Raw genomic sequence first — 13,235 nt, forward strand, 5'->3', positions numbered from 1 at the left:
GGTCACAGCAATTAGATGATCCTCCAAGTTAAGCCGTGAATCCAGGAGGACACCCAAGTTGCGGGCCCTTTCTGAGGGGGGCAATACCTTCCCCCCATTAAAAGAAATGGAACTTGTTGGACAATATGAGATGCCGGTATCCACAGCCACTCGGTCTTGGAGGGGTTCAGCCTGAGCCTGTTCCTTCCCATCCAGACCCGCACCGCCTCCAGGCACCGGGACATCACATCAAGGGCATCACTGGGTTGGCTCGGGGTGGAGATGAACAACTGGGTATCATCCGCATATTGGTGATACCTCACCCCAAGCCACAGATGATCTCACCCAGCGGCTTCATATAGATGTTAAACAGGAGGGGGGAGAGAACCGACCCCTGAGGCACCCCACAAGTGAGGGGCCTCAGGGTAGATCTCTGCCCCCCTGCCAATACAAACTGCGAGCGGCCCGAGAGGTAGGAGGAGAACCACCGTAGAATAGTGCCTCCCACTACTAACCCCCCAAGCCGTCGCAGCAGGATACCGTTTAGCAATTGCATTGGGGAGAGCAGGAATGGAAAGTTTGTTAACTGAGATGCTTCACAACAACCATCACGACATGACTAATGGGCAGGCTCCATTATGGTTGTATCTGGAGTACTACTTGTACTTGTAGCATCCCTGTCCTTTCTCTTCCTTTGCTCTTACTCAAGAAGATGCATTGCAGGCAGTCCCAGTAGGAGAAACAAAAGGACATAATTTTCCCCTTTGCAGGGCCTTTTCCTCTCCTTTCCTTACAAAATTGCATATGCTGGGACCCTTCACAGAGAGAAAAGTAACAAAATCAACTTATAAAATTGGGGTGGGAGTTCCAGATGATACCCTTACGTGTTTCAGAGTGCAAAATATGTTTGGAGAATTGTGGGATTGTAGCAGTTAGCAAAGTGCTTCTTGAGTTATCAGGAACCTTCACAGGCAAAAGCGTACTGAGAATAGTAAGAGTCACACAGTAACCACACAGATACACTGAGTTGTGATAAACAGAAAAATACTTTACTATTAGGTGTAAAACCCCTTCATGGATTACTGCCTTGTCGTGGCGAAGGGGCTTGCGTAATTCAATGAAGCTATGAGCTATGCCGTGCAGGGCCACCCAAGATGGACAGGTCATAGCCGAGAGTTCTGACAAAACGTGATCCACTGGAGAAGGAAATGGCAACCCACTCCAGTATCTTTGCCATGAAAACCCCATGGACAGTACCAAAAGGCAAAACGATATGACGCTGGAAGATGAGCCCCTCAGGTCGGAAGGCGTCCAATATGCTACTGAGGAAGAGCAGAGGGCTAGTACTAGTAGCGCCAGAAAGAATGAAGCGACTGGGCCAAAGCCGAAAGGACGCTCAGCTGTGGATGTGTCTGGTGGTGAAAGGAAAGGAACGCTTTTGCCTGTGAAGGTTCCTGATAACTCAAGAAGCACTTTGCTAACTGCTACAATCCCACAATTCTCCAAACATATTTTGCACTCTGAAACACGTAAGGGTATCAGTGAAAGTTGGACCATAAGAAAGGCTGAGCGCCAAAGAATTGAGGCCTTTGAACTCTGGTGCTGGAGAAGACTCCTGCGAGTCCCTTGGACTGCAAGGCGATCAAACCGGTCAGTCCTAGAGGAGATCAATCCTGACTGCTTTTTAGAAGGCCAGATCCTGAAGCTAAAACTCAAATACTTTGGCCACCTAATGAGAAGGAAGGACTCACTGGAGAAGAGCCTAATGCTGGGAAAGATCGAGGGCAATAGAAGAAGGGGACGACAGAGAATGAGGTGGCTGGATGGAGTCACTGAAGCAGTAGGCGTGAGCTTAAATGGACTCCAGAAGATGGTAGAAGACAGGAAGGCCTGGAGGAATGTTGTCCATAGGGTCGCGATGAGTCGGACACGACTTCGCAGCTAACAACAACAACAACATTAGGTGTAAAAACAAAAACACAATCTGAATAAACAGCCCAGGTCATACACGAATAACAACAGATAAGCAACAGCAACAGTCCAGAGAGTATCCAAAATACAATGTCTTCTTACTGGTCTGAAGGTCAAGTACACAGTTCCTAAGGTTTAAGACAGTAGTAAGCCAAAAAGCAAAAACAATGAGAGCAAAACCTAGCTCCCTCTTATGGCCGTTGGAAAAACTTACACACCCATTGGCCAATTAGCACCTTAAGGTTATAACATCATGGTTTATATATTTCCAACCCAACCAGGTAGGCTATAACCATATGCCTAACAGTAGCTTTAGTGTGTCTTAAATGAGCAACTGGTTAGCAGGTATTTTTTGGCATACTGTAGGGGAAAAAAAATCTCCCTTTCCACTTGGGTTGCAATATGCTTCTGATTTAGTGACTGTGAGTTTGTGTGTGTGTGTGTGTGTGTGTGTGTGTGTGTGTGTGTGTCTGTCTGTCTGTCTGTCTGTCTGTCTGTCTGTCTGTCTGTCTCTGTGTCTGTATGTATGTGTTGTTCAGGACTGCTATTGTTGAACTTTGTCAGTGTGCATGCAAGGCTTGACTGTAGAAAATTAATCTGAATGATCTCTAGATGGCAGCATTTATTAAATTTAATAGGACGATCTCTTGAAAGACTGACACTCCTAATTCTGCCACAAAAATAGGTGTGGTCTGTTTAGAAAACTTTTCTCTTTTCCCAGTTATCTAGCCATTACAGATAGTCCTCGACTTACAACAGTTCATTTAGTGACCATTTGAAGTTACAAAAGCACTGAAAAAAGTGACTTATGAATTATGAGATCCAAGTCTTTTCTGAATTAGAAAAGCAGTCAGGGAGTTAATCTGTATTTGGATCCACACTGTAGTAACTGCTTTGCGGGGAGGGGCGAGGAAGGTAGGTGCCTCCAGCCATAAAGAGGTGGTAATAATCTTCCTTCTCAAAGGCTGTCCTTGGACCCAACTGTTTTAGGTAATTACTGCCTTGTGTCCAGTCTTCCCCTTTTGGGGAACATTGTTGAGAAAGTAATTGGAGTGCACTATAGAGAACCCTGGAGGAAGCAGATTATCTGGATCCATTTCAGGCAGGTATTTAGTACATATAAGTCTTGGTTTTGCTTGTAGATAAGCTGTGGTGGAGTTAGGATGGAGTCGGTGCATCTTGATCTCAGTGGCTTTTGCTTTTCATACCACCAACCGTGGTATCCTTCTGGATCAGCTTCTGGAATTGGGAATGGGAGGTACTGTTTTACAGTGGTTGACTTATTTCAGGGCCAGTTCCAGTTGTATTGGTTTGAGGAGAGGTTATTCCCTAGCTCCATTCTCTGTGTGGTGCCATAGGGTTTGACTCTGTCCCTTTGTATTCAATATCTACATTAAAATGATGGGTGAAGTCAATGGCTTAACTGTTGTAATGCATACTACATTAGATTGACCTTGAAGACCACTTGGAAGCTTCAGCTGGTCCTGGTAAGCAATTATGTGGATGCCTTGGTATGTCCATGTAATACCTATGTTCTCAGAGCTGATTTTAGCCTTACAAGGTAGTCCAGACAAGGAGCACAACCAGGAATACTTAGAAGGTACCCCTCATATCCTTCACTATCCTGGAAATTAGGCAGGGCTCCTTCTAACCTAATTGTTCTCCCAGACTTTCGCCTAGGATGGTTGTTACCCTTTTGATGGATGTTGTTGGTAAGATGTTTTGGAGTTTGCCATCTTACTCTTCTTTTCTTTTGTGTTGAGTCTGGTTTGTTGGCTGTTGTTTCTCTATTTTCTCTGTGAGCTACCCAGAGTCAGGAGTTGGGCAAAATGTATGCTCTTTTGGTGTGATACCTAGATAAGAATTTTGAATTATAATCCTCGTTTATAAAAGGAATTGCCCCATGTGGATGCTATATTTGATTATGTACTAACTAAAATTCAGATTTATGCTAAGAGGCAGCTAAATAACTACAGTAGGCTTTTATTACTGGAAAACATATCTAGTAGTTGTCTCTAGTCTAGTTTGTGCCCTTCAAATATTGTCTGTAAAATGTCCACTCTTTAAGCAGAACTTTAAATATCAGTAATATAAACACTTCCTTTATTATGCATTCCAAATGCACCCAAGTGATCAGCTGTTCCTTCAGAATATAATTATACAGCTATTTCCAAGTAGCAAGTTATGAGATACTACAATACAGTCAAACAATGTATCTTATAAGGCAGACTGAATAACAAAAGCTTTTAAAATCTAATAATAGATTGGCTTTAAATAATGGAAAGATTCATTAGAGGATCCTACTACTATTAAGGGACGCGGTGGCTCAGTGGGTTAGGACGCTGAGCTTGTCGATCAGAAGGTCGGCAGTTTGGCGGGTCGAATCCCGAGTGCCGCGTAGCAGAGTGAGCGTCTGTTACTCGTCCCAGCTTCTGCCCACCTAGCAGTTCGAAAGCACGTAAAAATGCAAGTAGAAAAAGAGGGACCACTCCGGTGGGAAGGTAACAGCGTTCCATGCGCCTTTGGCGTCTAGTCATGCCGGCCACATGACCACGGAGACGTCCTCGGACAAGCGCTGGCTCTTCGGCTTTGAAACGGAGATGAGCACCGGCCCCTAGAGTCGGAAACGACTAGCACGCATGTGCGGGGGAACCTTTACCTTTTACCTTACTAGTATTATTTTATCTGATGTAGCTGATAACCCATATTTTCATGCTGTAAAACACTTCAGTTGGTGAATCAACAACTCAAATTGCTCTTAAGAGAAACTAGTTGTGTTTTCTCCCATAATCGGTGGACAATATTAGATGTATTTCTGAACCACTGGCTTAAATCCCACATGAACATTTCAATTCTTGCCTAGTTTATATAATTCACATTTAAATTATCAAACTACCTAAGGGGGAAAAAGTGTTACATTTAAGTGTAGGATGAACATGTGACCCAGGAAAAGAGCCTTTTTTTTACATGGCACCTTCCATCTGAAACATCAGTTCCGCCAGAGATTAGACTTGCTCTGATCCTTCTGGCCTTTCATAAGGCCTGGTGCCCCAAATGTGTGGTTAAGTGTTATCATGTGTTAATTATGTGTTGGGTGTTTTTTTTTATCTCAACTGCCATATATGTTATTTACTGATTTATTGTAAAACCCAATGTTTCATTTTAAATCATTATTAGCTATCCAGGCATTTCAGATTGGCTTACATGCACTCTATAAACTAAATGAGTAAATATATAAAGAGATGATAGATAGATAGATAGATAGATAGATAGATAGATAGATAGATAGATAGATAGATAGATAGATCGATCAATAACTTCATTGTTGTTACAGACCCTGATTATGGAACAAGGCAGTACCTACCCCTGTTACATTTTAGCAAGAGGCCTGAAAGTACAGTTAATCCTCAACTGATGACCACAATTGAGCTCAGAGTTTATGTTGCTAAGTAAAACATTTGTTAAGTGAGTTTTGCCCATTTTACGACTTTTCTTGCCACTGTTGTTAAATGAATCATTGCAAGTGTTAAGTTAGTAACAGGGTTGTTAAGTGAATCTGACTTTCCCATTGGCTTTGGAAAAAGAGGCATAAGTCACTTTTTTCAGTGGCATGTTACTTTGAATGGTCACTAAATGAACTGTTATAAGTCAAGGACTATCTATATTCATTTTATTCATATCTTTAGAGTTTTTAATAATTTGTATTATGTGTGTTTGTAAGTTACCTAGTCCATTAATGAAAATGAGTGGCATATAGCTTTTTAAAATAAATAGAATATTGTAGATATGAATGGAAATATTATTACAAAATATATTGTGCTTTCAGCAGTTGTTCCAATGTACCATTTAAGTCACTTGATTTTTTTAAAATTAGAATATTACCATTGCTTGTGGGTTTCTATTCAGTTCAGGTATGATTTCAGGAGAAAGCTGATTGCTCAGCTTCTGTGAAACTCTCACAACAGAGAATTTCTTTTTCCCCGTTCCTCACTAAAGGAAATAAACATGAAGTCTGGTTGTACCTTTAAGACTAACCAAGTTTATATAACAACAACAATGATGATGATGATGTTGGAAGGGATTTGGAGGTCATCTAATCCAATCCCCTGCTCAGGCAGGAAACCCTATACCCAGTGCTTTTTTTGTAAAAGAAAAAGGTGCCAGAACTCACACATGTCATACAACCCGCCTTGCCTACGCTACAAGGTTCCATCCTAAAAAGGTGCCGGAACTCCGTTCTGAGCGTTCTATGAGAAAAAAAGCCCTGCCTATACCATTTCAAACAAATGGCTGTCGAGTCTCTTCTTTAAAACTTCCAGTGTTGGAGCATTCACAGCTTCTGGAGGCAGGTTGTTTCACTGATTAATTGATCTAACCGTCAGGAAATTTCTCCTTAGTTCTAGGTTGTTTCTCTCTTTGGTTAGTTTCTATCCGTTGTTTCTTGTCCTGCCTTCAGGTGCTTTGGAGAATAGCTTGACTCCCTCTTCTTTGTGGCAGCCCCTGAGATATTGGAACATTTAGATTTAGATTTTATTAGATTTATATACCGCCCTTTCCCGAAGGACTCAGGGCGGTTTACAGGGCATTTTAAAATCACATCAATATAAAATACAAAGTTAAAAGAGAATTAAAAGATTAAATTATCCCTGAAAATAAAACCCCAGTTAAAATTCTCAGCCTGCTATCATGTCACCCCTCATCTTTCTCTTCATTAAACTAGATATACCCAATTCCAGCAACTGCTCCTTATATGTTTTAGCCCCCAGTCCCCTAATCATCTTTGTTGCTCTTCTCTGTACTCTTTCTTAGAGTCTCAACATCTTTTTTACATTGTGGTGACCAAAACTGGATGCAGTATTCCAAGTGTGGCCTTACCAAGGCATTGTCCTTCACGTGATCTTGATTCTGTCCCTCTGTTAATGCAGCCTAGCACTGTGTTGGCTTTTTTGGCAGCTGCAGCACACTCTTGGCTCATATTTAAGTGATTGTCCACCAGGACTCCGAGATCCCTCTCACAGTTACTACTATTGAGCAAGGTACCACCTATACTATACATGGGCATTTGATTTTTCTTTCCTAAATGTAGAATCTTACTTTTTTCACCATTCAATTTCATTTTGTTAGATACCGCCCAATGTTCAAATCTGTCAAGATCCTTCTGTATCTTAAGTCTTATCTTCTGGAGTGTTGGCTATTCCTGCCAGCTTGGTGTCGTCTGCAAATTTGATAAGTTCCCCATTTATCCCCTCATCCAAATAATTGATGAAGATGTTGAAGAGCACTGGGCCCAAAACAGAGCCCTGGGGCACCCCACTACACACTTCCCTCCATGTAGATGTGGTTCCATGGAGGACTACACGCTGAGTACGGCCGGTCAGCCAGCTACGAATCCATCTGGTGGTGACGCTGTCTAGCCCACATTTTTCTATCTTTTCAAATAGTAGGTTGTGGTCTACTTTATCAAATGCCTTACTGAAGTCCAAGTAAATTATATCCACAGCATTCCTCTGGTCCACTAATTTTGTCACCTGGTCAAAGAATGCAGTAAGATTTGTCTGGCATGATCTGTTTTTAACAAACCCATGTTGGCTTTTGGTAATGACTTTGTTTGCCTCTAGGTGTTCACTGATTTGTTGTTCGATTATCTTTTCCAGGATCTTCCCAGGTATTGAGGTCAGACTGATAGGTCTGTAGTTTCCTGGATCCATTTTTTTCCCTTTTTTGAAAATGGGAACTACATTAGCCCTTTTCCAGTTCTCTGAAGTTCCCCAGTGCTCCAGGATCTTTGAAAGATAGTTCAGTGGTTCTGAGATCATATCTGCCAGCTCCTTCAGAACCTTGGTCCTGGTGATTTGAACTCATCTAGGGTGGACAGGTGCTCACTTACCATTTTCTTGCCTATCTAACTTGTGTTTCTAATCTGTTTTTATGGTACTGATTTTGATAGGTTGGACTGTTTTTCCCTTTGTGTAAAGACAGATGCAAAAATTGAGTAGTTCTGCTTTCTCTATGTTGCTTGTCACCTTCTTGCCACTTTTTCCTACTAGTGGACCAATCATCTCCTTAACCTTTTTCTTGTTTTTTACATGTTGAAAGAAGCTTTTTTTGTTATTTTTGACTTTTGTTGCAAACCTTAGTTTATGTTGAGCCTTAGCTTTCCTCACTTTTCTTTGCAAGTCATAAGGTAGTGTGTGAGTTAGTGTGAGCTACTGCTCAGTTTCTGTTTATTTTCTTGTCACAGATTAACAAAACCTTTCATCCACTCTCCCTGATGGAGTTATTCTGCTCTAAAATTATATTTAAGATAACCATGACTTGATTACTTTTGCTTTTTAAAAAAGCTTAAATCTCCAAAACAATGTTTGCATAAAAACATATTGTAATTAAGCATACCTTTAAAAGAGACAGTATAAAAAGATGAAGTATTCATAATAATAACATTTTTGTATACTGCCAACTAGGGATGCTACTAATGATTTCGATAATGGAGATTTATTGACTTAGTGCCCTCTTTTGCCATTCTGAGGACAATTTTTGCCAGGTAACTATAAATCTTGGGTGAAAAAATTATTGCTGGTCTGGCAACTGTTCGAGAAGAGAAAGTTTCTCATTTCAACTTGTGATACTTTTTTTGGTGTGTGTTCAAGTTAGCCAGTATCTATCTAGTGGTATTTGTTACTCTAATACCAATCATGTGATTAAAGAAAAAAGGAAATTAGGATAGAAAAAAAATGTAGTATCACCCCTTCTGCACATTATCGTAGTTACGAAGCATAAAATGTAGTGTGTTTCTATACACCTCTCCTTTGTATGAAATTGCTAAGTCACTAGGTAAATTAATATTTTGTTTTATAACCCTCAGATTCTGACAACAAAATTACAAATGACTGATTACATGAATTATGCTTGCAGTTTTTTCTTCAAGCTAAACCTATTCATAATAAACACATTCCTGGAAACATAAAAAATATCCCAGAAACAAATTCCTAAAACAAAGCTCAAAGAACTTATTCAGTCCTAAAACTTGCAAAACAGAAAAACAAAAAACGAAGCACTCAGCAGGGTATTTACTGTAGTTTACTCCACGCATGATGCAATACAGGTACTAGGTTGTGATTTTCTTCTTTGGGTCTTAGGTCTTGATCTCCCATATTGTTATTATTGAGTGATCCAAATTCATGAACCATTACAGGTCCTACACAGATATTACTAGTCCTTCTGCTATTAAGGAAATTCTGATTTTATTCTTTTGGAGATATTTTGATCAATTATGCTAACTTAATCATTATATTGTACAATCATATTTATCATGATCTTAGTACATGTTTTGGAGAGATTCCTTTTACATATTAATGAATGAATGAACCTTTATTGTCAAAGTACAACATGTATACATTGAGATTGGCTGAGCCTCCCTTCATGCTTCCCCCCCCACACACACACAACTCACAGTGACAACAAACTCATCATCTTATTACACCATGTGAGCCAATTGCACAACACACCGGCCTCACAAGTCTATCATACATAAAGCTATTTCCCGTTCAAGAGCCTGACAGCCCATGACAGAAGCTGTTCTTCAGCCTGTTGGTATGGCTGGCTATACTCCTGTATCTCTTACCCGATGGTAGGAGAGTAAAGAGCTACTGACCAGGGTGTGAGTCGTCACTAATAACTAAGTTATTAGCAAACTATGCATCTCGGGAATTTGAAATGTTGGTGTATTAGGCCTGTTTTTCAAATAATTTGTGCTGTTTAAACAAAACACTGCATAATGTATGCAGTTTACCATGGGACCAATCTTATAAAGTTTACTGGTCTGAATAAATAATTCTAGGATTAGGATACAAGTATAAAAAATATTCTGATGGTAGAATGTTTTCTGCAGGTCTTGCTTAGTGGACAGAATGAAAAGCTGGGTTTGCCTCACGAAAATTCCTGAAACTTCTCAAAATAGTTTCAAAATAGGACCTCAGCAAAATGTGTTTTTATCATGAATACTGTAATATAGTCCTCACTTAATGACCAATCGCTTAACAACGGTTTGAGATTACAACAGATCCCCAGAACGTATCTATGACCCAGTTCTGGAGTGCTAACAGACAGACAGACAGACAGACACACACACACACACACACACCCATCCATGCAGTCACATGACTGCACTTTTGATGCTTAGCAATTGGCTCCCTTTTACAGCCAATTGAAGCATTCCATGGTCATCTAACACAATTTACATTTCCAGAAAAAAATGCTCATAGCAATGTATCGACTTACTTAATGACCATGGTGTTCATTTAATGACTGGCACATTCTCTTTAGCACCGGGGTGTTCAGTTAACTACTGGTACTACTGCAAAACAGGTTGTAAAATCAGGTCAGTCACATGAGTGCTTCAACTTATGACCATCATGACTTACAACAGAAAGTCCAGACTCCATTATGGTGCTAAGTCAAGGAATAACTCTGTATACTCATATCTGCCAAAAAGGTGTTACCTGATTCCTTTTCATTTTTAACTACTGTATCATATATTATTACAGGTCCCCTATAACTTGTACATCAACTTTCCAATTGAAAAGCTACCATTATGGACAAAGTTCTAAGTTTAGATCTTAGGGAAGACAGTATATTTGGTACATCAATAATAATTAACGTTCACAGTTGTTGTTAGTTGCAAAGTCGTGTCCGACCCCTCGCGACCCCATGGACAACGTTCCTCCAGACCTTCCTGTCCTCTATCATCTTCTGGAGTCCATTTAGGCTCACGCCTACTGCTTCAGTGACTCCATCCAGCCACCTCGTTCTCTGTCCGTCCCCTTCTTCTCTTGCCCTCAACCTTTCCCAGCATTAGGCTCTTCTCCAGTGAGTCCTTCCTTCTCACTAGGTGGCCAAAGTATTTGAGTTTCAAACGTTCACAGTAAATGTTTGCAAAATAGAAACTTGGAAATGTGAGTGGCCTCCAAGAACATGTCCCATTTGTACACCAGCCTTTTTCAGTGTAACTGTCCATTGCTATTTTCCATAGTTGTATGTATGTATGTTGAACTTAGCAAAAGAATACTGTAATACCTTATTTGGCCGCATACTTCTGAGGGCATCCAACAAATCCCAAAGTTTACCTTCCTGTGGTTTCAAATGTAGGTTAGATGAACCACACATTTTAATGTTCTGTTCACAACTTCTCGGTGGTGTGAAGTTATTGAGTGGGAAGCAGCAATTTCAGCTATATAATTCTTGTCCACACTTGCAGCTTCATTCTCTAAAGCCGTCGTTGAAAGCTTTGCTTTCAAGCAATTCCGCGCGGAATAGAAAACGAAAAGCATTACAGCCTTAAGGTATCTGCAGAGGCGACAAAATGCCACGTTTTCACAGCGTTTCGTGACAAGCAACTACTAGCACGACTTGTAAGCTTTACTGACTGAGGCGCGCTTAACTGGCGCTGCCTCTTTAAATCCTTGATCTAGAGCAGGGGTAGGCAACCTCGGCTCTTTTATGACTCGTGGACTTCAACTCCCAGAATTCCTGAGCCAGCATAGCTGGCTCAGGAATTCTGGGAGTTGAAGTCCATGAGTCATAAAAGAGCCGAGGTTGCCTACCCCTGCTCTAGAGGGAGGTGCCTGCCGCTGACTTTTTTTATGCGCCTCTGAGGCACGCACGAACGCATGCACGCACAACTCCACCCCTGCATCGCCCGCTGTCTTGTACTCCTCCTCCCTTTTGCGCGCGCTGTCCCGTCCCGCCGTCATTGGCTGGGCTTTGTCAGCTGACCCCGTGTTATTTCCTGCGTGTGTGTGTCTGTGTGAGCGGAGAATGGGGAGACAAACCTTCGGTCTGTTACTGCGGAGCCGCTTCCGGACAGAAGCAGATCCCTGCAGCCCCACGCGCCACTGAAAAAAATCTTGTCCACTCCGCGCTCCCCTCTGGGGGGAGCGGGGAGGAGAACGAGGCTTGGGTAATGACTTCCATACGTTTCAAGCCGTCCTGCGGGCCTTGATGGAAGGGGCGGGGTGGGAGAAGGAGACGGTGCCAGGCAGTTTCTGGGCCTCAGCATCGGTGTTCTTCCCCCAGCCTGTATAGATGCCTGGACCAGAAACGCGGGCTACTAAGAGAAGGGAACACTTCGAGTGGATCGGAAGTGGGGAGACAGCAGAAAAGTCCTTTATTTCGGCTAAATCCGCCCCTCGGGAGTTCCTTTACAGACCTTTCAGTTCCCTGTCATACTTCCGTGCTTGGTTCCTTAACGTATGTACATCTCTAGGGAAGAAAGGTGTCTTGAGAGGAAAGTATAATGAAGGGATTCAAGGATTTCATGGGGGAGAAGGAATAGTAAAATAGCGTTCCTTTCAATAGTTGGGTCTCATTACTCTTCCTAATCTTTTTTTTCCCCCTAAGGCAATAGTCCTAGTCTGAATGCACCAATTGTAAATGAAGCACTTGTATTGTACTTCTGTAGAAATATTTGTGGATGTTTTTATAACGGCATTTGCTGATTATTAGTTAAAAATACTAACTTCAAAAATAGTTTACTGACGTAAATTAAAGTAAAGTTACCCCCTCACATTTAGTTGCTTACCTGAGCCATTATAACTACAGATTTGGTTTTTTTTCAGACTGTTCTGCATTGTTCGAACTAATAATATATTCCATGACTTTTGACACTACCACCAATCTGCCTAAGATGAGTCCTATTAAAGATTTAATGATTTAGTGTTGATACAGCAGAAAATATAGAGATACAGTTGGATGAGGGTTCATGAATGGTAAAATAGCTTTTAGGTGGTAGATGTTTGTGTACGCAGTTTTTTATGAGATTTAATAGCAATGGCACTTAGATTTATATACAGCTTCACAGTGCTTTACAGCCCTCTCTAGGCAGTTTACAGAGTCAGCATATGGCCCCCAACAATCTGGGTCCTCATTTTACCAACTTTGGAAGGGTGGAAGGCTGAGTCAATCTGGAGCTGGTGAGAATTGAACCCCTGGCAGTTGGCAGACTTAGCCTGCAGTACTGCATTCTAACCATTGCACCATCATGGCTGCTGCTGCTATTGTTGCTGTTGTTGCTGTTGTTGTTATTGCTTCACTTTATAAAATTATAAAAATATTATATATGCTCTCTTTGGTGAAGTAATATAACACTTTAATTGTACATACTGTAATTATATAATTGAGAACATACCGGTAATTGACAATGGCAGATTGTCCTAACCAAAGTGTGACTTCAGTTTCTGTTCAGCCATTAAGCTGTGTTAGTGGTATGTTTGCCATAACTATCTTGCAGT

General features: G+C 41.2%; 1 protein-coding gene across 5 annotated transcripts in view; it reads left to right on the top strand.

Annotated features, from left to right (window-relative positions):
- TCF20 (transcription factor 20) overlaps nucleotides 1-13,235 on the top strand; it is an 85,928-nt gene that overhangs the window by 11,363 nt on the left and 61,330 nt on the right. For 3 of the 5 annotated variants that reach the window (XM_081330502.1, XM_081330506.1, XM_081330507.1), the window contains exon 1: nucleotides 11,758-11,905. The exons of 1 other annotated variant lie outside the window; for it this stretch is intronic. The gene's annotated coding sequence lies outside the window, so the exon portion shown is untranslated. Of the gene's footprint in view, nucleotides 1-11,757; nucleotides 11,906-12,159; nucleotides 12,196-13,235 lie in introns of those variants that run through there. One more of the 5 variants, XM_081330504.1, reaches the window with a different exon arrangement.

The sequence above is a fragment of the Vipera berus genome (genome assembly GCF_964194415.1).
Source record: "Vipera berus genome assembly, chromosome: 6".
Classification (NCBI taxonomy): domain Eukaryota; kingdom Metazoa; phylum Chordata; class Lepidosauria; order Squamata; family Viperidae; genus Vipera; species Vipera berus.